The sequence below is a fragment of the Galeopterus variegatus genome, unplaced genomic scaffold, assembly GCF_000696425.1.
Source record: "Galeopterus variegatus unplaced genomic scaffold, G_variegatus-3.0.2 Scaffold406, whole genome shotgun sequence".
NCBI lineage: Eukaryota > Metazoa > Chordata > Mammalia > Dermoptera > Cynocephalidae > Galeopterus > Galeopterus variegatus.
In genome coordinates, this window is record NW_007726517.1 from 309,490 (window position 1) to 335,710 (window position 26,221).

General features: G+C 37.8%; 1 protein-coding gene and 1 pseudogene across 2 annotated transcripts in view; both read right to left on the reverse strand.

Moving 5' to 3' along the window:
- PHEX (phosphate regulating endopeptidase homolog, X-linked) overlaps window positions 1-26,221 on the reverse strand; it is a 216,318-nt gene that overhangs the window by 92,583 nt on the left and 97,514 nt on the right. The gene's annotated exons all lie outside the window — the stretch shown is intronic.
- LOC103587011 lies at window positions 10,413-11,384 on the reverse strand (annotated as a pseudogene).

Here is a 26,221-nt window from a genome sequence, read left to right on the forward strand (position 1 = left end):
CGGAACTTGTGTGATTTCTAGATCTAATTTTGCCTGAGTTTACCAGCTTGCAGTTAACATTCTCAGGAGAGACATTGCCACTCTCACCAACAAAGACAAGGCTAAGAAAGGCAAGTGTCTTCCTCGTAACTCTGTCAGCTGGGGTATTTTTTCCCCTTATTCACAGTGAGTACAGCTCCTGAGGAACTAGGCATTATAAAGGAATCTCCCATCCAACTTTCCTCTTTGCTTAGGCCAAATCATCGTCCCTCAAAAATCCAAATCTCTAAACCACCAGTGATCTGCAGATAACCTCAGGGCAGCTGCCAGCATTAGCAGTTTGTTGTCGCTCTGGGCACATGCTTTTGCTTCTTTTTGGTCACTGAGAACTTCTTTCATTTTCTTGCTAACTCATCTGTCTCTCTGCCTCTGTCTCTGTCTCTGTGTCTCTCTCTTCATTGGAAATATATATTCTAGCCTTTTTAGCTATTCTGCACCAGGAGTATTTTCCACAATATTATCTGTACTATTAAACCAACATCAAACTGCTATTGAATTATAATAATTTAACCATTAAGGAGTTAGTTATTTCTACTTTGCATTACCAGAAAATTGATAAGCATGTTCTTTGTGCCTTTTTGTTGCTAAGGTTTTAGCATTTCTAGTGTTAAGAGCTCTTAGAAGCCCCCGCTGCCATTCTACTCACATTTCCTAGAATTCTTTTCTCCTTAAGGCTGAGGCCCATACTGCTTAATTCCCTACATTCTATCCTGTCCCTAAAAACAACTACATAGGCCCTTGTTATTTTAAAAGAAAACAGATATGGGATATATCCTGGTTTTTTGCTGCATAAAAAAATCAACGCAAAGCTTTGCAGCCTAAAACAACAACAATCATTCTATTATTATTTTTCAATGTTACTGTCTTTCACGGTTCTGGGGATTGACTGAGTTCAGCTGGGCCCTTCTCATTTGGTTGAGCAGCTGTTTTGGCTGGGGTTGGAGTCCTCTCAAAAGTTTCTTCAGTCATTTGCTTTCAGGTTGGTGCTGGATGTCTACTGCAACCTCAGTTGGGCTATGATTAGAACATGAGGCTGGAACAAGTGATCTCTTGATTTAGCCCAGGCTTTCTCACAGCGTGGTGGCTGACTTCCAGAGAGAGTGAGTTAGATGCTGTATTGCCTTTTACGTTCTAGCCTGGGCAGTCGTCACTTCTGCATTTTGTCTGTTACAAGAGAATTACTGACACTGGCCAGATTTGTGAGGAGGAGAATTAGACTCCATCTTTTTTGAAGAAGGATCAAAGAATTTGTGGACATATGTTATAAGCACCACGGATTTAAGTAGCTAAACATAGGAAGATATCAGATGTTTACAAATTAACAAACTTTTTATTGCCATGGTGCACTGGATTGAATTATGTCTCCCCAAACTCACTGAAGCTTGAACCGTGTCCCCTAAGTTTTATGTATTAGAAACTTGGCCCCCATTGTGACTGTTAAGAGGGTGGGAAATCCTGTTCTGGTAATTGAAAGGTGGAGACTTGAAGGGGTGTTTGGATTGTAGGACATGCCGTAGTGAATGGATATAAAACCCTGAAAATATCTAATGTTATAAAAGATGCAGGGAAATAAATGCCGATAAGTTACAATGTGGTATAATTATATTCCTTGGAGAGATAGTTGAGATTATGTACAAAATATGTATATGTTTAATAGACTTTAACCCACTAATATTACCTCTAGGCACTTACCATGATTAGATAATCACGAATATACCAATATTTATATGAAAGGCTTACAGTGTTAAATAATTGTTTTTTCTTTTCTTAAGAAAAACCCTGAAGTCCAATGATCGGGCACTAGTTAAAATAAATTGCAGCATTTTCCTGACTTGGAATAGTAGAAATCACGTTCTTAAAGAATGTTTAAGGAGCAGAGACCTGTGTGGCACCGGGCCTCAGTCTTCGGTCCAGGAAGGAAGCTGCCACATACACAGCAGCCACCAAGGTGAGCAGAGACCTGCGTGACACCAGGGCAGAGTCTTAGGTCCAGGAGTGAAGGGTGCATAGGCCCAGCAGGCACGGAGGTGAGTTGAGACCCGCACAGCACCAAGGGCTCAGTCTATGGCCACAGATCCCAGAAGAACCAAGGTGGTGTAGTATACCCACTGCCACACCTGCACTCAGAACCACACCCCTGCTGACCATTTTTAATTGATTCACTACTGCAGGGTCCTACAAACTAATCACATCTTCAAGGCTCCACCATTCAATTACCATAATAGGATTTTCCCACCCTCTTAACACTGTCACAAGAGTGGGTGCATGGGTGTCAAGGTTTGGAGGGACATATAACCTAAGGCAATACATATCTTTCCATGAACTTAGTGAAGACCCCTCATACACTGATTGTTTTACACATTTATTCACTTATACATTCCTCAGATTTTTTGAGGGTCTACTATGTTGCAGATGATGTGGCATGCACTAAAGATAAAATATTGGACATAAAGCCCTGACAGAGGTTAGACAGAGCAAATACCACATCATAACACTTTCCTACTTGGAACCTTTCAATGGCTTCTCGTCTCACTTTGAAAAGGATCCAAACTCATTAACATTACCAAAAGGTCATATATGACACCACCCCTGGCCACCTCTCCAGCCCGTCTCCTCCTGTATCCCCCTCACTCGCTATACTACAGTCACGTTGCCTCTCTTTTAGTTCTTCAGATAAGCCAACATCTGTCCTCCTTTTAGGCCTTTCTTTATGATAATTGCTCTGCCAGGAAAGTTCTTCCCTACTGCTCACCTCATTGCCTCACCATCTCTCCTTTACTACCCCATCAAGTGAAATGAATCAAAGTCACTCAAAGTCGGCCAGAATGAAGGATTAGAAATGAGTCTTGAAACCCCGGACCTGAAGTCAAGCGGCTTGAGTGCACATCCTAGGTCTGCAGAAGGCTGCTCGTCACTCGTCTCACTGGTAAAGTAAGGGGTGAACTGCATGCCCTACCACGCCTTGACATTAAAGATTATCTACTCCAAACTTCTGTCTTGCTGATGAGAAAACCAAGGTCCAGAATAGTTCGATTAACTTGCCGTGGCACACTAAACAGCTTAGAGCTCTTTGGTTGGGCAAACCCTTTTTCCAACACTATGTGGAAGCTGTTACATTACCAAAAGGTCATATATGACACCACCCCTGGCCACCTCTCCAGCCCGTCTCCTCCTGTATCCCCCTCACTCGCTATACTACAGTCACGTTGCCTCTCTTTTAGTTCTTCAGATAAGCCAACATCTGTCCTCCTTTTAGGCCTTTCTTTATGATAATTGCTCTGCCAGGAAAGTTCTTCCCTACTGCTCACCTCATTGCCTCACCATCTCTCCTTTACTACCCCATCAAGTGAAATGAATCAAAGTCACTCAAAGTCGGCCAGAATGAAGGATTAGAAATGAGTCTTGAAACCCCGGACCTGAAGTCAAGCGGCTTGAGTGCACATCCTAGGTCTGCAGAAGGCTGCTCGTCACTCGTCTCACTGGTAAAGTAAGGGGTGAACTGCATGCCCTACCACGCCTTGACATTAAAGATTATCTACTCCAAACTTCTGTCTTGCTGATGAGAAAACCAAGGTCCAGAATAGTTCGATTAACTTGCCGTGGCACACTAAACAGCTTAGAGCTCTTTGGTTGGGCAAACCCTTTTTCCAACACTATGTGGAAGCTGTTCGCCTATGAAATCGAACACGTTGTTTTGTACTTGGTGGGAGTGGGGGAGGGGGAAGACAGGAGTATTTAACCAAGATAGTAATTCAGTAAGTAGATACAGAGCTAGTTTAGTGAAAAAAATTGAAAAGCAATGAAGTCAGCAACAGAAACTTCAGCAAACGTTCATTTACGGAGTTTCATTGGCACCAACTTACACAAATTTTGGAGTTTCATTGGCACCAACTTATACAAATTTAAGTTTCATTCTCTCTCATAATTAGGCTACGTAGAATCCATCAGATGCCATAAATGTGAGCCACCTCATTCAGTACACAAGGAATAAAATTGAACAGGAATATTTTAAGTAGAAATCTGAGGGAGGAGGAAGAAGATTAACTGTTACAAAGTCTTGTTTATGGTATATTTGACATTTAAATTAGAAAGCACATAGCAATTCTTCCACCTCTGAAAAATATCATGAAGAATACCAAATTATCTTCTTGAGGAAAATAATTAATCTGGATATAAAAGCACACTTTAATGCAATTCCTCTCACCTACCATGTCCACCCTCATCTTTTCTAAGGCCACCTAAATCTTTCTTGTCATTCAAGGTCCAATCCATCTCCTACTCCATAAAAATATGGAAATACACAACTTTATTGAATAAAAATTAAAGCAAGATTTTATTTTTGAATTTTCAAATTAGCAAATCTTTTTCAAAAAATAATAATTCCAAAACTGGTGAGGATTCAGTTAAACAGAATTCTAGTGCATTGTTGGGAAGAATGGTGAATTTTAGAGCATATGTTAAGAGGCTTAAAAGAACTCACACCCTTTGACTTAGTAGTAACATTACTGGGAAGGAATCCATACAAAAAGATACAATCAGAAATTAAGAGAAAATAACTATTTGTGCATAAAGATGTTTGTTTCTATGTTGTTTATAAAGAAATATTGGAAATATTGATATATCCAATAGGGGAGTTGAAATAACAATATATCAACAGTTGCCATTTTAATAATTTTTTTCTCCCTAGTTTTTATGCTTTAAAATTTTTATATGCTATATTACTGCTATGATGCTAGTTACTTTTTTATAATGCTGCACTTTTTTATATTGCTGAATTACTTTTCTTTTAAGTTGTATGTCTACAGGGAAGTCTTGGTCCTAGTTGATATTTAAGAAAATTGTGTAAAACTATATTCTCACAGCTGGAAACAACATAGATTATGACTCTGGGTACTGTCACCAAAGGAAAGTAGGGTGAGACTATTCTTGAGAGAAATTGACTAGTGTCCTTTGAAGATTGGGGGCGGTCCCCAAAATTGTTGAGCTCATACCCATAGCTGACAAGTGCTGCTTCTAATGTCAGAAGGGAGACATCCTGCTAAGAAGTAGAGAACTAGAACAGATTTGAACTTTGAGGTTTCAAAAGAAAACATCATTGAGTCTAGCAGGTAGACTGAAAAGTGGATGTTACCAATACAGGAACACTGATATCTCTGTGGATGCACCTTATGAATGCCTAAGATTCTCAGGCAGGTAAGTTAGTGACAGCCATTCTAGAGAGGAGGGTCAATATATTCAAAGGCACAGAGGTATGAAAAGGCATGGTGTTTAGCTCTGCTAGAGTGTGAAAGGAAAATGGAAAGTGAGAGATGAGACATGAAAGAGCGTAAGGAGCCCATCATGGAAGGCCTCTGGGGCCATTTTGAGGAGCTGGTGATGAAGAGTCACCAGTGATTTTCAGTCATCGGAGAGACATGATCATATGTACAGCTTAGAAATAGATCAGTGTAGAGGAGGAGGGTAAAACTGGAGGCGAGAGACCAGATAAAAGTTATTCAAACAGTCTTGAAAGCCACGATAAGGATTATTGTAGGTTGGATGCATCTTCAGACCTTGAATGTACATAAAGCTTGTTTCAGAAGATTTAGGGAGCAAAGCCCAGTGAGTAGTAAAAGCAAGGACAAGTGCACATTTGTATTTCCACCCAGAAGGATCAGGAATTGAAGAGCAATGACCATTTGTATTAGTTCGTTTTTGTCCGTTTTCTAATCTTAACCCAATTTTCTAGAGAAAAACTTAAGTCATTGGTTTAATTTTTCTTCCTTTGACTAAAAGAAGTCAAACACTTTTTAACATGATTACTGTTCACTTGTCTGGTGAATTGCCTTCTACATTTCTGTCCATATTTCTGTTCGGGGATTCATCTTTTATTTTTTCTTTGTTAAAAGCTTTGTATGTTAAATATAAATAACTGATTATGTTATGTATTTAAAATTATTTTTCTGGTGTTTCCTGTGTCTTCGATGGTACGTTTGCCATTGAGAAGGTTTTCATTTTTATGCTGTCAAACCTATTAATATTAACCTTTAATTTTCTGTGGTTGCTTTTATGTTTAAAAACTATTTTCCACTTAGATATCACCAATTATTTTCCTACATAAGCTTCAGGTTCTTTTTTATAAAGAGCAAGGATCTAGTGTGGAATACTTTTTAATAATAGGAGATTTTTGCTAAACAATTGTTCTGGTATGTATCACGTTTTCATTTATTTTATTTATTTGGTTTAGAATAGACTTTACTTTCTTTTGTGATTTAAAATTTCACCTTTATTACATACCTTATTCTTATGCAGATTTATCTCTGGACAGTTCTATCTCACAGTTTGTCAATCACGTATGATAAAAATGTTTTAAGTATTGTACTTTTTGTAATGTATTTAAATACCTGATAGTGCAATTTCTCTTAATTCATTTGAATTTTTCAAAGTTGTCTGTCGGGATGCAAACTAGTATAGTACAAATGTCAACATTATTGTTAGATAAGGAGAACTACAGAAGTTTTGAAATGAAGGAGAGCAGACAGGAACTTAGAGAAAATGGGGCACTTTGGCTGGACCTACAATGATGAATATGATTTGACTTGGCAGAGAGGAAAGAAAAGGGGCATTCCAGACCGGGGCAAATAGCCTGAGCAGCACCCAGAATACTGAACAAGCAGTATATAATGGGTGATGGGAGAGTGAGGGTGAAAGGGATCTAACATTTGTTGAATACCTACTGAATGTGAGTCACTATGCTAAGAATCTTATAGGAAGAACTCTGAGGTCAACTGAATCCTCATATTTTCACTCTTGTGCCAGTGCGTGTTCAGTGACTTGTTTTCAATCCCTTCCAATTTGGATGCAGAACTCAGTGTTTCTTTGAGTTTATGAAAAACAATTTGCTCACACAAGAACTTTATTGGTCAAAGTAAACCAGTGTCTTGACCTCAACACCATACATTTCAGGCTGAAAGATCAATCGTCATAGGCTGCCGTCCTGTGCATTATAGGATGTTTATCACTGACTTCTGCCAACTAGGTGCCAGTAGCAATCCTGCTCCCTCATAGGGACAACTAAAACGGTCTCCAGACACTGCCAAATGTCAAACTGGGGACAAAATCAACTCAAGTTGAGGAAGATAGATTACCAAGATAGGAAAGTTGACCGGGGCAGCATTATATTGCACAGTGCACAACAAATATATAATCTCTTTTTGTTTTCCTCTCTGAAGTGCCTTCTTGGTTTTGCCTTGGATTGAGTGTCCCCCAAAAGTTGACACCCTCCCCTGCCCCTGTGACAGTGGTAAGAGTGTGGGAGATCCTATTATGGTAATTGAAAGGTGGGGCCTTGAAGAGGTGATTAGATTGCAGGACCGTGCCGTAGTGAATGGATTAAAAATGGTGATCATGGGCATGCTTTCGAGGGCTTTCAGAGAAGAGTGAATGAGGAAGTTAGTCTCTCTGCTCTCTCTGCTTCCACCATCTTGCAATGTGAGGGGTCACTGTAGCCACCACCAGATATGTTCCCCAGACTTTGGACTTCCCAGCCTCAGAAACTGTCAGCAATAAATTTTGTTTTCTTTATAATATACCCAGTTCCATATATTTTGATACGGAAACAGGGTAATACAGTTTCTGTGCAAGTCGGTTTGGTTTGCTGTTGTTGTTTCTTTCTTTTAGCTTAATTAACTGCAGGGTCTCTCAACCACGGCACTTCTGACATTTGGGCCAGATAATTCTTTGTCGTTGGGGGCTCTCCTACGCACTGTAGGGTGTTTAGTGGTAGCCAGGAGATGCCAATGCCACCACCACCACCCCCAGTTGTGACAACCAAATCTGTCTCTAAACATTGACAAAATTGTCTCTGGTGGACGACCGCTGATACAACTATACCAAAGATAGGAAATTTGTAGGGCTTTATTCTGTACAATCCATAAGATACAGCTTAGAAAACCTCTATTTATTTTTTCCCTTTGGAGTCCCTCCTTGGTTACTATGCAACTGGTTGTTTTGTTTTGCTTATGGCCTCTCAGGGATTCTCTGCCTCAGCACTATTGTTTGGGGCCAGATAATTATTGTGTGGGGCTGTCCGTAGGATGTAGGGTGTTTAGCAACCTCTACCCACTAGATGCCAGTAGTTCCTCACCCCCCTGCCCAAAGTTGTAACAACCATTACTGTCTTCAGATATTGTCAAAGGTCTCCTGGGTAGCAAAGTACCTCTGGTTAAGAACCCTTGTTCTAGGGCCAAGCCGGTGGCGCACTCAGGAGAGTGTGGTGCTGGGAGCGCAGCAGCGCTCCCGCCGCGGGTTCAGATCCTATATAGGGATGACCGGTGCACTCACTGGCTGAGCGCGGTGCGGCCGGTCTCAAAAAGGACAAAAAAAAAAAAGAACTATTGTTCTATCTCTACTTACCTTTCCCCATACACTGGCTCTTCTTTTCAGCCTCATCTTATAGAACAAATGCACACTTTTCTTACTCATAGACACTGAGTGACAGTTATTGTTCTTATTGTTATTTAGACATGATTGAGTAGGTTACTAATGAATATTAGAAATTATGAGATTAAGCACCTGGTATATGTCACTCAAATGTGTTAACCATTGCTATTAATTTTATCAGGAGATATTGAGGCCTATATATAAAACCGTTAAAAGCAGACTTTAAACCTCTAATACCTATGCCTAGAATGTTTACCTCTTTTTTTCCTCTTGATTTCTGACTTCTTTGTGGTCACAACTAAGGCAAGCTGGGGGAAAAGATAGTTGCATGAATTTTTCTCTTTATATTGCCAGAAATGTTAAGGCTTATCTAATTCCAACGTTTTCATGAATACTGAATTTTGGAGTTTATTTAGTGTGATTGTGGGGATTTCTGTTTGCCACTGTGAGATGTATATTGCTTCTATGTAAGGCATAAGAGAATTATAAGGAAAATCAGAGTTATACTAAAATTGGTTCCTATGGCAAGAGTGTCATCTGATATTTTGATATTTCCCTCAGTAGATAAGATATATTTTCCTTTCATATTCACTTTTTGCCCTGATGTGTGTGTACATGTGGTTTTGACCTTTTCAAAACAAACTGAATTAAAAATTAAAAATAAAATATGATGAAAAGAAAAGCAAAATATAAAAAGAAACCTGCCAGTCACATTAAAAAAATTACTAAAAATACAAAATGCATTTTGTCATTAAAAAGGGTTTCTTTGTTCAATTTATTACACAAGGGTCCAATTTTCCCTAGATTAGATATTAAGGTGTTAATACAAGGCTGGGGTATACAATTCTAGTTACAATATCACAGAATTATAGAGGTGAAGGAGACACCAAAATTTTTTAATATAACCATCCCATTTTATGAGTGGAGAAATTGAGACTTAGGGAAGACAAGTGACCTCCCTGGAATCTCTAACCAATGGTTAGTGACAGATTTCATGTAAGGATATGATTCCCAGAGAGTCAGACACGTGTTCTCTTGGTTACACCTATCTGATAATATAGAACTGCAGAATCTTCTAGAAGATTTAGCACTTATTTTCTAATGAACTAAAAAAAATTCAGGAATGACAGTGGAGATATGTTTAGGGATCACTGTGGCACCAACCATTGGGGGTGCTGGAGAGAGAATATTTTGACTGGAATAAGCTTAATGAAAGCTATGTATGCTTCAATTCAGCACAACTACTCTAAAGCAAGAAAAGCACCATCACTGCCTTCTACCAGGTGTTTAAGACAGATCGACATGGCAGGCTATAAAAGAAAAAAAATTTTACCAACACATAACATTCAATTTTTCCCCACAAAGCATCTCACACTCTCATTTTAAAAACTTTTTTTATTAAAGAAGATACAAAATATTGAAAGCTTAGAGTTATTTAGAAAATTGGTTCTGTCTTCAAACTGCCAATATGTTTCCAATAACTTTCTTATGTATCTTGAATACTGTGTATGTTCTACATGCCTTAAATCTTCCCATAGCTGATACAACTTTTCAATATAAACATAACTAATACTTCTTGGGTTTTCCTCAAGATTTTCCTGGTCTTTTTTCTGTGTCCCATTTTTTGTTTATGGAAGTTGTATCACTTGGCCATCACTACAAGATCTTCTGGGACACTCCGATTTGCTCTTTTCAGAATCTGAATCAATTCACTGGCAATCTTTGAATTATCTTGAGTGATAAGGGTAATTGATGTTCCGGTCTTTCCTGCTCTTCCAGTACGCCCTACTCTGTGGATATATTCTTCAATGTTTTTTGGGAAATCATAATTATATACGTGTATGACATCGTTAACATCAAGGCCTCGGGATGCTAAATCAGTTGTAATCAATATCTTCACTTTTCCACTTGTAAAGTCTTCTAATGCGTCCTCTCGATCACATTGCTCTTTGTCAACATGTATCGTATAACTTCGTATAATGTATGCTATACGAAGTTATGCCTTCTGTGGTAACGATTATATTTTGCTTCACTGTGTTTACAGCAACTGGATCCAGAGTGCCAACATAAACAATCATAGGCTCTTTCAAATAACAGTGTGCAAGTCACACTTGTCATAACAGTCTACCGATCTGTGCGCACATGTAACAAAATTTCCTTAATCTGGTGCTCAAACCCCAGATCTAGCATTTTATCTGCCTCATCTATGACCAAGTAGGTTATGCTTTGTAGGTTAACAAACTTATTCATTTGCAGGTCATTCAGTCTTCCAGGAGTGGCAATAATGATATCTACACCTTTGGTAATGCCTTGAATTTGTCCTTCTCTCTTTCTACCACCATACATACAAATACTTTTCAGACCTTTATATAAATATTTAGAACATTCAGCTTCCACCTGAAGAGCTAATTCTCTGGTGGGAGTGAGGACTAGCATGCCAGGTCCATTCCTTTGTTCTCTAGATATCAGTTGACAATCAAGATTAATAAACCCAGGCATTAAGTAGGACAATGTTTTGCCTGTGCCAGGTTAGGCAACTCCTATAAGATCTACTCCTTTTAAGGCAATGGGCCATGGCTGTGCCTGAATTGGTGTTGGTGTTTGAAAACCCGCCCTTGGAAAGCGTCCTCAAATTCACAAACTGGATTAGGGATGGGACGCTTCTCACCATCTTTCAAGTCATCACACATTACATTGTAATTGTCTTTCTTCGAAGTCTCTACCTGCTCTTTAGAGATGGAGCTTGAAGTTTTGGATTCTATGTAAATGTCTTTCTTAATTGGTGGTAAATCTGCCCATTTTCTTTTCTCCCAGGCCACGGCTTCTGCCTTAATACGATCCCAATCAATCAATGGCAGAGCTTCTCTGACAACGTTAGCTCTGCTTGGGGGCAACCTTGAAGCAGGCCTTAAATTGGTACACATTGAACATTTTATAGGCCAATTATTTCCATAGGAGAAAAAATAGGGAGTTCTAAAAAATTAACTTATTTGTTTGTATACTTGTGTGTTTATGTGTTTATTTTGGTAAATTTCTTTTGGAGTATCAACAATACTTGGTCTAGATGAATTCACCACTCCCCTGTCCTCTAGTGTAAATTAAATTATACCATCAAAAGTCTCTCAGGTACATACTCAGGGATGGCATTTTGCCTCTGATTCTTCAGCTAAACCCCAGCACTTGTCCAGGAAGTTCCCAGATATTATCACAGGGATAATGGTTAGAAGAGACGCAGAGTGCGGCCTGAGGGACCTTTGGGGGTGTTTTCAGTGGTTTGTCATTCTTCTCGGTGCCTCTTAATTTTTTTCCCTTCCCTGTGGTTTCATATATTCTGAGATTTAGCACTAGAAGGTTCTGTAGAAGTCATTTGCATTTCTTACTATGACATGGTTTCCAAGATCCACATCATCCTGTTCCCTCTGCTTTGGAAGTGGCTCATTGAGGACCTTTTATTATGTAGCACATAGAACTTAAAAATAAAAAAGCAAAAAAATCTGCAGAAATGGCCTTACCATAAAAGTACTTTTAGGGCCTCTTCACTGAGGGTCAAAGTTCTACTAATTTGACCTAAGATCTCCTGGGACACAAAGCTGTTCGTACTAACGTAATGGACACTTAAATCCATTCTTCTTCATCATCCTGTACTTACTCTGTTGTTTTGTGTTTAATTTGTTTAACTAAAAGTAGACTATATATTTATCCTTTTATATTCATCCCATTAAGTTTGGTCAATTGACATAGCCTATTAAGTTTAATTTTAGTGACTATTTTCTTATCCATGATATTATCCATAGTTTCACATCTTCTGCCAATTTAATGTTCATGGCTTCTTTGTCTCTTCAGAGAAAGATGCTGATTAAAATCTGAACATGGTTCAGTGTAGGACAGAAGTCTGTGACACATTAGGATAAACTTTCTCTATGTCAGCACTTTTCTGGAAAGAAACTTTTTGAAGGAAAAAAAAAAGGTTTCTGGCCTAATATGTTTGGAAAATGCAGCACCATGTATTCCCTTTGATAAAGTTACAATGCTTATTAGATAGTCCCGAAGCTCTGATAATTACAAGCATTGGGAAAATTAGTTGCTTAACTGAAATTTTCCCAAAGGAATTGGCCAATGAAACTCCTCATCAATTTTTAGAACAAACTTATTCTTTGGAATACTTCTAAATTTACAGAACAGTCACACAGATAGTATAGGGGGATTCCCACATACCCCCCCCCCAACCTATTTGTTTCTTCTAATCTTATCTCCTCACATTACCATGATCTATTTGTCAAATATAGGAAATCACTATCGGTGTGTTACTATTAACTAAACTACTGACTTTATAACATTAGTTTTTCAATAATGCATTTATATTCAGCAAATCATTGAGATTTAAATCCAGAACCATTCCCTGACTTGTGGACAGGGGCTTGTATTCCTTTGCTGTAAAGTTACTTGCTTCTACTGTTGTTTTATGTGAGTGATATGGTAGAATAGAAGAAGCCTTGAAAGTGAAGCGAAGGAAGGTCATGTTATTGGGAGAGGGGTAGTTGTAAAATCTGAGTAGAGAGCAGTGCACTTTATGGTGAAATCCATTGTGGTGAATTACTGGGATCACACAGAACTGATAGGAGACTTTTATGGGTATTGCAGGTACAGAGAGTGATTGTGCCTTCAGTGTCATTCATTACCACCTATGATGGACCTTATCAGTTTGAAAAATTGGTTATCATCTAAATTAAGGGCCATCCGTGTAACATTCTTTTCTCCAAATATCTCTAGAGTAGGCTTATCCCTTGTGTCTGAAATGTTCCCACTCGATATATAACCCTGTGGCTTATCTTGGTACTTTATTAACATACTCTTGAGAAAACAACACAAAAGTGTGATGTTGTCAGATGCTTTCGAGTGAAGTAACTGGCTAAGGGGTTCTTGTTGGGCAGAGGGAGGCAAAGAAGGAAGGGATTGAGTTTCTGGTAAAGGTTAGGTAAAGTTTGTCTCAAGGTAAAAAGACAGGTGATGTAACAAAAGACAAGAATGTGTTTAAAACAACCCAACATTTTACTTAGGTCCGTATGATCTTTTAGGCAACAGGAAGAGACTAAAATACTGCATGCAGTGAGTTGGGCTAATTTTCAATAACTCTAATTTATGCAAAACTCTCCTATAAATGAGTTAATGTTGCTGGCCTAAAATATTCATATAGATGGGATTCCCTTAGAAATAGTATTTTATTTAATAAACCTTCTTTGATAATCTAAGGCAAACTCGACTTTTAGAATTCCAGTTGGTGTTGATAATTATAAAAATTATAGTTGATTTTAAATCCATATAGCACTTCACAATTTATAAATATCCTTTGTAGAAATAATCTTCTTGGGATGATATATGAGTGTACTGCAAAAGTTCATGGGAAAATAGCGGACCACCCAGCCCAGGCCAGTCCCTGCCATCCAGAAAGGCCCAACAGCCACCAGGCCCACAGGCCCCAAGGCAGCCAGACTGACTTGGCAGTCCCTGCAGAATCCAGAACAGACACCAGGGTGGAACGAGTGGATGGTGAAACTCCCTGCCACAATGACTAAACACCAAAGGAAAGATAACAGAAATATGAGAAACCAAAAAAGTACAACACTACCAAAGGAAAATAATAACTCTGAAGTTCCAGATCCTATAAATCAGGAAGTCCTTAAAATGACTGACAAGAAATTTCAAGCAGCAATTCTAAGGAAACTAAATGAGATACAATAAAACTCAGTCAGACAACACAATGAAATGAGAAAAAGTATACAGGACCTGAAAGAAGACATGTACAAAGAAATCAATGCCCTGAAAAAGAATGTAGCAGAGCTTGCAGAGCTGAAGGATTCGTTGAATGAAATAAGAAACACAACAGAGAGCTTAACCAGCAGGCTAGAACAAGAAGAAAGAATTTCTGACCTTGAAGATGGGTTGTTCAAAAAAAGAAAAAGAAATTTTAAAAAATAATTTAATTTAAAATACTGAAGGAAATCTAAGGGAGATAACAGGCAACCTTAAGTGCTCAAATATCAGAATCATTGGTATTCCAGAAAGGGAAGAAAAAGGAAATGGCATCAAAAACATATTCAATGAAATAATAGCAGAAAACTTCCCAGGTATAGGGAAAGACACAGACCTTCATATCCAGGAGGCTCAAAAATCCCTAAACATATTCAACCCAAAAAGGCACTCTCCAAGACATGTTCTAGTCTAATTTACAAAACTCAAAGACAGAGAGAGAATCTTAAAAGCTGTGAGAGAAGGGTCAAGTCACCTAAAAAGGATCCCCAATCGGACCAACAGCAGGCCTTTCATCAGAAACCCTAAAAGCCAGAAAAAAATGGGATGATATATTCAAAATACCAAAAGACAAAAATTGCCAGCCAAGAATACTTTACCCAGCAAGGCTGTCCTTCCGAAATGAAGGACAAATAGTATACTTCTCAGACAAACAAAAACTGCAAGAGTTCACTACCATATGACCAGCCTTACAAGAAATTCTCAAGGGAGTACTGAGTTTGGTACCTGAAAATCAATTATCACTGACATGAATACTCAAGAAAGAACAAATCTCACCAGTAAAATAAAAATTCTAACAATAAAGAGAAAAAAAAATTACCTACTATGCCAAGAAACCAACAAACACAGAAGACAAACAGTAAATCACAAAGAAAGGGAAAAAAAGATACTTAAGACATCCAAGCGAAAATCAGTAAAATGCCAGGAGTAAATAAACACCTTTCAATAATAACTCTTAATTTAAAAGGATTAAATTCCCTACTCAAAAGACACAGACTGACTGACTGGATTAAAAACAGGGAACCAACATTATGCTGCCTTCAAGAAACTCACCTCACCTGTAGAGACACATAGAGATGAAGAGCGAAAGGATGGAAAAAGAAATACCATGCAAATAGAAACAAAACATGAGCTGGAGCAGAAATTCTTACATCAGATAAAATAGATTTTTTTTTTTTTTTTTGTCTTTTGTCTGTGTCCGGCAACGGATCGCAACCCTCAGTGTTGCCCCCGTACCGGACCGGGGACCGGCAACGGGATCGCAAGCCTCGGTGTTGCTCCCACGCCTCGCTCAGCCAGTGAGCGGAATAGATTTTAAACCAAAAATCACAAAAAGAGATAAAAAGGCCACTATATAATGATAAAAGGATCTATCCATCAAGAAGACATAACAATCATAAAAACATATTCACCCAACATCAGAGCAGCCAGATTCATAAAGCAAACACTATTAGACCTAAAGAATGAAATGGACACTGATACCATAATAGCAGGGGACCTGAACACCCCACTCTCAATATGGGATGGATCATCTAGGCAAAGAATCACCAGAGAAACACAAGATCTAAACAACACTTTAGACCATTGGACTTGGCAGATATCTACAGAACATTCCATCCAACAACCTCAGAATATTCATTCTTCCCATCAGCACATGGAACATTCTTCAGGGTAGACCACATGTTAGGTCACAAAACAAATCTCAACAAATTTTTAAAAAATTGGAATTATTCAATGTATTATTTCAGATCACAATAGATTAAAATTACAAACCAATATCAAGCAAAACTCTGAAAACTATACAAACACATGGAAATTAAACAACACCCTACTTAGTGATATATGGGTTCAAGAAGAAATTAAACAGGAAATCAAAAAATTTCTTGAAAATAATGACACATCATACCAAAATCTATGGGATACTGCAAAAGCAGTACTAAGGGGGAAATTTATCACATTAAATACTTATTTCAGAAGAATGGAAAGATGGCAAGTGAACAACCTAACACTACACCTTAAAGAACTAGAAAAACAAGAACAGTCCAAACCCGAAGTTAGCAGATGGAAAGGAATAATTAAGATCAGAGCAGAACTTAATGAAAAAGAAACACAAAAAAAATACAAAAGATCAACGAAACAAAAAGTTGGGGGGTTTTTTTGAAATGATAAATAAAATTGAGAAACCATTAGCAAGAATAACTAAAAAAGAGAAGACCCAAATAACAGAAATTGCAAATGAAATAGGTGATAATACAACTGATATCTCGGAAATACAAGGAATCATTAGAGACTACTATGAACAAGTATATGCCAACAAATTTGAAAATCTGGAGGAAATGGATAAATTTCTGGACACACACAAACTACCAAAACTGAGCCAAGAAGATACAGAAAATCTGAACAGACGAATTGCAATAAAAGAGATTGAAGCTGTTATCAGAAGTCTCCCAACAAAGAACATCCCAGGACCAGATGGGTTTACTGCAGAATTCTACCAAACCTTCAAAGAGGAATTGATACCAGTTCTGTACAAACTATTCCAAAAGATTGAAACAGAAGCCATTCTCCCAAACTCATTCTATGAGGCAAACATCACCCTGATAACAAAACCAGACAAAGATACAACAAAAAAAGAAAACTATAGGCCAACATCCTTGATGAATATAGATGTAAAAATCCCCAATGAAATATGAGCTAACAAAATATAGCAACACATACACATTATACACCATGATCAAGTGGGATTCATCCCAGGAATGCAAGCTTGGTTCAACATATGCAAATCAATAAATGTGATATAACACATCAATAAAATCATAGACAAAGACCATAAGATCAACTCTATAGACACTGAAAAAGCATTTGACAAAATTCAACATTCGTTTATGATACAGACTCCCTACCAGTTATGAATAGATGGAAAGTATCTCAACATAATTAAAGGCATATATGATAAGCCCACTGCCAATATCATCCTGAACAGGATCCTTAAGAACAGGAACTAGACAAGGATGCCCACTCTCGCCACTCCTATTCAAAGTAGTATTGGAAATACTAGCCAGAGAAATCAGAGAAGGAAATAAAGGGCATCCAGATTGGAAGAGATGAAGTCTAACAGTCCCTGTTTGCAGATGACATGATTCTATATATGGAACAGCCTAAAGCCTCTACAAAGAAACTCCTAGAGTTGATAAATGATTTCAGCAAAGTTGTAGGATACAAAATCAACACACAAAATTCAGCAGCATTTCTATACTCCAACAGTGAACATGCAGAAAAAGAAATCAAGAAAGCTAGCCCATTTACAATAGCCACCAAAAAATAAAATAAAATAGGAAAAAAGTTAACCAAAGATGTCAAAAATCTGTATGATGAGAACTACAAACCACTGTTCAGAGAAATTAAGGAGGACACAAGAAGATGGAAGGATATCCCATGCTCTTGGACTGGAAGAATTAACATTGTGAAAATGTTCATACAGCCCAAAGAGATCTACAGGTTTGATGAAATACCATCAAAATTCCAAAGACATTTTTTCTCAGAAATGGAAAACTATCCTAATATTTACATGGAATAACAAAAGACCAAGAATAGCCAAAGCAATCCTGAGCAAAAAAATAAAGCTGGAGGTATAACACTACCCAACATTAAACTATACTACAAAGCTATAACAACCAAAACAGCAAGGTACTGGCATAAAAACAGACACATGGATCAATGGAATAGAATAGAGAATCCAGAAATCAACCCACACACCTACAGCCATCTGATCTTTGACAAAGACACCAAACACTGGGGAAAAGACTGCCACTTCAGGAAATGGTGCTGTGAAAACTGGATACTCATATGTAGGGGAATGAAACTAGACCCGTACCTCTCACCATATACCAAAATCAACTCAAAATGGATTAAAGAATTAAATATACATCATGAAACAATAAAACTCCCTAAAGAAAACATAGGGGAAACACTCCAGAAAGTAGGAGTGGGTACAGACTTCGTGAATATGACCCCAAAAGCACAAGCACCAAAGGAAAAATAATCAAATGGGATTATATCAAACTAAAAAGCTTTTGCACAGCAAAAGAAACAATCAACACAGTGAAAAGACAACCAGCAGAGTGGGAGAAGATATTTGCAAAATATACATCTGAAAAAAGGACTAATATCCAGAATATACAAGGAACTCAAACAACTTTACAGCAAAAAAACAAATAACCCAATTAGAAAGTGGACAAAGGAGCTGAATAGGCATTTCTGAAAGGAAGATACATGGATGGCCAACAGACACATGAAAAATGCTCAGCATCTCTCAGCATTTAGGAAATGCAAATCAAAACCACTTGGAGATAACATCTCACTCCAGTTAGAAGGCCTAATATCCAAAAGACTGAGAATGATAAATGCTGACAAGGTTGCAGAGAAAAAGGAACCTTCCTACACTATTGGTGGGACTACAAAATGAGGCAACCTTTATGGAAAATGTTATGGAGGTTCTTCAAACAATTACAAATACATCTACCATTTGACCCAGCTATTCCACTGCTGGGAATATAACCAGAGGAATGGAAATCATCATGCCAAAGGGATACCTGGAACCCAATGTTTACTGCAGTACTATTTACAATAGCCAAGAGATGGAACTAGACGAAATGTCCATCATCAGATGAGTGGATACGGAAAATATGGTATATCTACACAATGGAATACTACTCTGCTATAAAAAAAAATAAAATACTACCATTCGCAGCAACATGATGGCCTTAGAAAAATTGTATTAAGTGAAATAAGTCAGGCACAGAAAGAGAAATACCACATATTCTCACTTATTTGTAGTAGCTATAAATAAAGCAAAAAAATAAATATGCAAACAAATAGTAGGGGGCAGGGAAGAAGAGACAATAATCACAACAATTCCTTGAACTTGTTAAGACAAGTGAACAGATATGATGTTGATCAGGGGGCAGTGGGGAGAGGGAGTGGGGAGAGGAATTGGTAAAGGGACATGAAAATCAACTACATTGTATATTGATAAATTAAAATATAAATAAATAAATAAAAATTTTAAAAATTTCAAATTAAGAAATAAATACTGAGAAAAAAAATTCAGTCAGTAATAAAAAATAACCTAACCAACCAAACAGGAGAAACAACATTATGCTAACTGAAATAAGCCAGGAACAGAAAGACAAATGCTGTATGATCTAACATAGATGTGGAATCTAAAAAATTTGATCTCATAGAAACAGAGTAGAAAGGTGGTTACTGGGGCTGGGGCTGGGGCAGGGGGAGAGGGAGGGATGGGGCAAGGGAAGTTGTTAATCTAAGGGTACGAAGTTGCTGTTAGTCTGCATGAATAAGTTCTAATGATCTATTGCACTGCCTGGTGGCCACAGTTGACGATAACGTATTGCATTTCAAAATTGCTAATAAAATTTAATTTTTAATGTTCTTACCACAAAAATAAGTTGATAAGATGATGGATATGTTAATCAGCCTGATTGACTCTTTCTATAATGTGTAGATGCAGCAAAACGTCACATTGTACCCCATAAATAGACACGATTATTAAAAATATAAAAAATATAGAATGTTAATATGGGAAACAGTCCAGGAAGTAGGATTGGGTACAGACTTCATGAATATGACCCCCAAAGCACAGGCAACAAAAGGAAAAATAAACAAATGGGATTATATCAAACTAAAAAGCTTCTGCACATCCAAAGAAACAATCAACAGAGTTAAAAGACAACCAACAGAGTCAGAGAAAATATTTGCAAAATATACATCTGACAAAGGATTAATATCCAGAAAATACAAGGAACTCAAGCAACTTTACAGCAAAAAAAACAAGTAACCCAATTAAAAAATGGGCAAAAGAGCTAAATAGGCATTTCTCAAAGGAAGATATATGAATGGCCAACAGACACATGAAAAAATGCTGAACATCACTCAGCATTTGGAAAATGCAAATCCAAACCACTTCGAGTACCATCTCACTCCAGTTAGGATGGCTAACATCCAAAAGAGTGAGAATGATAAATGCTGACAAGGTTGTGGAGAAAAAGAAACTCTCATACACTGTTGGTGGGGCTGCAAAATGGTGCAGCCTTTATGGAAAATGCTATGGAGGTTCCTTAAACAATTACGGATAGATCTACCATATGACCCAACTATCCCACTGCTGGGAATATATTCAGACGAATGGAAATCATCATGCCGAAGGGATACCTGTACTTCAGTGTTTATTGCAGCACTATTTACAGTAGCCAAGAGTTGGAACCAGCCCAAATGTTCATCATCAGATGAGTGGATAAGAAAACTGTGATATATCTACAGAATGGTATTCTACTCTGCTATAAATAAGAATGAAATACTACCATTCGCAACAACATGGATATTCGTAGAGAAAATTATATTAAGTGAAACAAGTCAGGCACAGAAAGAGAAATACCACATGTTCTCACTTATTTGTGGGAGCTAAAAATAAATAAACAAACACACAAACAAAGGGTGGCGGAGGAAGAAGACACAACAATCACAATTCTTTGAACTTGTTAAGACAAGTTAACAGATATGATGTAGTGGGGGGAGGGGAGAGAATGAGGGGGGAAGAGGAATGGATAAAGGGTCACATAAATCAACAACAATGTATAATGAGAAGTTAAAAAAAATCAATATATTGCTTATTGGTGGAAGAACTAATTAAGGCCCTGATTTATAAATTGCTCAAAACAGTTTGTGATTAAGTAGAAGTCATACATCAAAGAGGATATCTTGTTCTGCCACCAAGCAAAGACACTGTCAGAAACAACTGGGATTTTTGATTGCGAATTTTGACAGGGGTCATGCGAAAATTCCCTAAAGGAAGAGCCTTAAATTGGCCAAGATGGGACAATTTGAGCTACAAAGAATAATGATTATAATGAGTTTAAACACATCAAAAACATAAAATTCCCTGAGTTTATGATACTGAAAAAACTTCCTTTGGCACCTCTGGAGGTACTAGGGCACCAACTCATGAAAATTATTTAAGAGAAAGATAAACATTTGTGTTGGCTTTCCTGAATAAACTACATGTCAGCGTAATCTAGTGGCTGATGAGGGGAAATTCTTTTTTGTAGAAAGATTTCAGCTAATAAATGCAGAAAGAATGATAGAATTTGAAAATCATGAATCATGTATCTGTGCAATATCACTGACAACTAAAACAACTAAGTCAGTGGCTTTTAACTCTGGCTGCGCATTTGCGTCTCCTGAGTAACTTGAGAAAGTGCTGATGGCGGTGTCCCACTCCCAGAGTGTCTGATGTCATTGGTCTGGGGCGTGGCCTGAACATCAGGGTTTTTAAAAGCTTCCCAGGTGTGCAATCAAGAAGGAGGCCCGCTGCCTGAAGGGAAGGGTGACACCACCAGAACCCATGGATCTCCCTTCTCTTTGGAAGTGGGACGACCTGGCATCTATTGTCTGTGGATGGAAGCAACAGGAATCACACAGCACCGCCTATGAAGTCATCCTGCCACGAAAATTGAACCTGAATCTAAATAAAGCTCTAGAAATTTACCGAAAACAGAAGAGACAGAAGAACATGTTAAAAGACAACGTTAGGGTATAATCAGCCAAAACAAGATTGTTGAAAATTCTACCAGACAAATGGCCCAATTTCTTTAGCAAATAAATTTCACGGATGGGGGAATGTGCTCTTAAAATCTAAAAAGCTTTAAAAGATGTACCTATTAACCACAATATGTAGAGTTTGTTTGGATACTGATTTGAACCAACTATTTTTTTAAAAAAGCAGACATTTTGGAAATAATTACAGCAATTTGTACACAGACTGGATACTAATTAATGAAGAATTATTGTTAATATTGTTGGGTATGTTAATGGTCTTGTGGTTACTTTTTAAAAACTCCTTATCTTTTGGAGATACATAATGAAATATTTATAGTAAAATGATTTCTATATTATCAAGGATGGAATTAGCTTTAAAATGCTCAAGCATAAAAACAGGTGAGAGTGGGAAGCAGACAAAATCAGAATGGTGAAATATTACTAACTGCTGAGTCTGGGTGGTGAGGACATGGGGGTTTGTCATGTACAGTTTGGGGTATATTTTAATACCCATAAAAATGTTTTTTCCGGGCCGGCCCGGTGGCGCACTGGATAGTGCGCCGCTTGGGAAGTGCGGCAGCGCTCCCACCCCAGGGTTCGGATCCCACATACAGACCAGTTCCCGCTCACTGGCTGAGCGAGGCGCGGGAGCAACACCGAGGGTTGCGATCCCGTTGCCGGACACGGAAAAAGACAAAAAGACAAAAAGACAAAAAAAAATGTTTTCTCCCATTATCATTAGCATATTCATTATTACAAATCGTAATTATTCTTTATGCCCCTTAACCAACCAATCACTCCACAACCCCCCTCCCTCCACCCTCATCTCTAGTATCCTTAGTTTGTTCTCTCCTTCTGAAAGGTCAATGAATTATTGTGGTCTTTTCTTTCCTTATTTCTTAGCACCTACTGATGAGTGAGGACACGCGGTATTTATCTTTCCTAGTCTGGCTTATTTCACTTAACATAATTTTCTCCAGGCTCATCCATGTTGCTTCAAATGGCAGAATTTCATTCTTTTTTATGACAGTGTAGTATTCCATTGTGTATATATGCCACATTTTCCTCATCCAGTCGTCCATTGATGGACCCTAAGGTTGGTTCCATATTTTGGCTACTGTAAATAGAGCTGAGATAAATATGGGAGTGCAGGTATCTCTTCGACATGATGATTTCCATTCCTTTGGGTATATACCCAGCAGTGGGATTGCTGGATCATATGGAAGATCTATCTGTAGTTGTTTGAGAAATCTCCATACTGTTTTCCATAATGGCTGTACTAATTTACAGTCCCACCAACAGTGTAGGAGGGTTTCCCTTTCCCCACATCTAAAAAATGTTTTAAAATATCAAACAAAGTCAAAGTTGGTAATGTCCCATTTCATACCTCCACCCCAAAGAAAACTATTGTCATCACCTTTCCATTCCCAATGTTAGGAGACTGTAATGGAGCATTATTTGGTAAGGAGGGAATAAGAAGAAATTTGGAAAAAAATGCACATGTCATCTTACTAATACTGAGCATTTACTTTCTGCTAGCCACTGTACATACATTATTTGTTTAATCCTCCCAAACACTCAGTAAAAATGGTAGTATATTTGTTCCCATTTCAGGTGTAAAGAAACTGAAGCCTCCAAAAATATGCATTTTGCCTAAGGTCCCATAGCTAGTATTTGGTGGACCCATGGGTCTTACTAAGGTCTGCCCAGTGGCCAAAGAATGGAGGAGTGCCAGGTCCATGTTAGGTTAGGTTCTGAGAATACAAAAAAATCCCACCAGACATAGTTCTCCCTTTACAGGGGTCACTTCAATTCAGTAATCTATATTTGGAGGGTAGTTTTTCATCTATGAATAAACACCATGATGCTATTTCAAAAAGTTCACAGAAGACAGGAAAGACCTTCTATTAGAAACGCTAGAAGGGTTTATTTTGTTATTCTTTTTCCAACACTATAAATGGAGAAATAGATTAAAAAGGATGAGAAGACACATGCTACAACATGTATGAACCTTGAAAACATGAGCCAGGCACAAAAGGTTATATATCGTATGATTCCATTTATAGGAAATATCCTGAATATGTGAATCCACAGAGATGGAAAACAGTTTGCTGGTTGCCAGGGGCTGGGGTGGGGAGAATGGGGAGCGGCTGCTTAATGGATACAAATTTCCTCTTGGGGTGATGAAATGTCCTGGAACTAGACAGAGGTCACACAACATTGTGAATGTTCTAAATGCCATTGAATTGTTCACTTTAAAATGATTAGTTTTATATTATGTGGATTTCACCTCAATAAAAAAAAATTTAAGGATGAGAATCTAAGGGGGAGAAGAACTAATACCGAAATGGTATATATTGGAAAGCTGTTTGGGAGAATGAATCAACAGGACTTGTGCTTACAAGTTGGCTGGGAGAGAAGATCGAGATTTCTGGTTTGGTTGTCTGCACAGCTGGCTGTACCCCATGGAATGATGTAATCTGCACTTAGGATAACACAGGACCTTAGAAAGTATGGGAACCCAGTGAAGGTTTGTTCATTTCCTCAGGTTTCCACTTTTAAAATAAAGCAATAGATTAGTAAATCAAGGAATGTCCCAAATACAGCATAACTGGATCATATCAAGCCATTGCTAAATATCTCATGATATCCTTGCAGGCAAAATTAGTTCCATGTAGTTTGTCCGAAGTATAACAACTGGACTAAAAATCTATTGGTGAGTGAATTGATTAGCACCTAGTAAAAGACCTGCCACAGAGCAGTTTTCCATGAATATTTTTGTTCAATAATGAATCTGGAAGGGAGTCTCCAAAGGATCAGCAAATGGACTGATTCCAGTTCCATTTCATGAGCGTGCTTATTAACAACTCAGAAAAACAATAAAACCAAAAAGCAAATTTATCAAATTATAAATGATATAGAGGTAAAAACAGTAGTTGATATACTGAATGACAGACGAGATTTTTAAAGGTCATCTGAGTGCTAAATTTGGGGGGAAAACATTCTGCCAAAAGTGTTCATCATGGTAATATCTATAATTGCAAAACCTAAATATCCAACTGCAAAGAAATGTTTAAGTAATGTCCTGTACAACCACTGAAAGACTAAGTAGTAATAGTGAATATTATGTAATAATAGGAGAAATACTTATAATATGAATGTTAAGAGAAAAAAGAAGGAACCAAATTTATATTTATACACACGGCATTATTCAAGAATGGCTTTTAAAGCCTATCTATAGGGAAAAGATTCAAAGTAATACATCAAAATGTTAGCAGTGGTTATGTTTGGGTGACAGAAGTAGCAACAATTTCTTTTTTTTCTACTTTTGTACTTTACTTTCCAAATTTTCTTTAATGAGAAGAGATTTTTATAACCAAAATAATAAACACGGATAAGATCCAAAAATATATTTTGTAAAAGCCAGAGCTGTGAACCAAAACAACTAAATGGAATTTAATAAAAATAAATGTGAATTTCTGAGATGAAGGTTTTTTAAAAAAGCCAAGTTCAGGACTGGAGCAGTTCCTGTGGGATTTAAAAAAAGAAAAAACAACCTAGAAATTAATTGACTGTAAATTTGTCATAAGCCAACAGTGACATGGCTGAAGGGAAAAGATGGCCATAATATAAACTTCGGATTTCTTAATATAATTTGTTTGCAAAACAAAGGCAGTACTAATATTCCCATTGTGCTGTGTGAGTTGGACTATACCTAGAATATTGTGTTCAGCCTTGAACTTGATCTTTAAAAGAAGATGTTGAAAACTGGAGAGCAGCCAGCAGAATGAAGCATCAGCCCTACAGCAGAGAGCTCTGGTTCTCGCACTTCAGCTGCGTCAGAAGCTCCTGGAGGACTTATTAAAATGCAGACTTTTGGGTCCACTCCCAGAGTTTCCGATTCTATAGATCTTGGGTGGGGCCAAGAATCTGCATTTCCAGCTAGTCCTAGGGGATGCTGATGCTGCTGGCCGGGGACCGCACTTTGAGACACACTGGCATTGTGAGTAAAAGCACGAATTGTGAACCCAGACTGCCGGGGGTGGGACCCAGCTCTTCTACCTACTAGCTGTGTGACCTTGGGCAAGCTTGCTTGTCCTCTCTTTGCTTCAGTTTTCTCATCTGTAAAAAGAAATAATTGTACCTACCTCACAGATATTATGGCACTGAGGTAGTTAACATTTGTACAGCATTTAGAACACCTTGTCTGGCATATAATGTTCAATAATTTAAGGTGAGGAACACTAGAGACATTTCATCTGACATAGAAAACCATTTAAACATCTTCGAGTATTGGAATGTCTTTTATGTGGATGACTTATTCTGCGTAGTTCCTGGG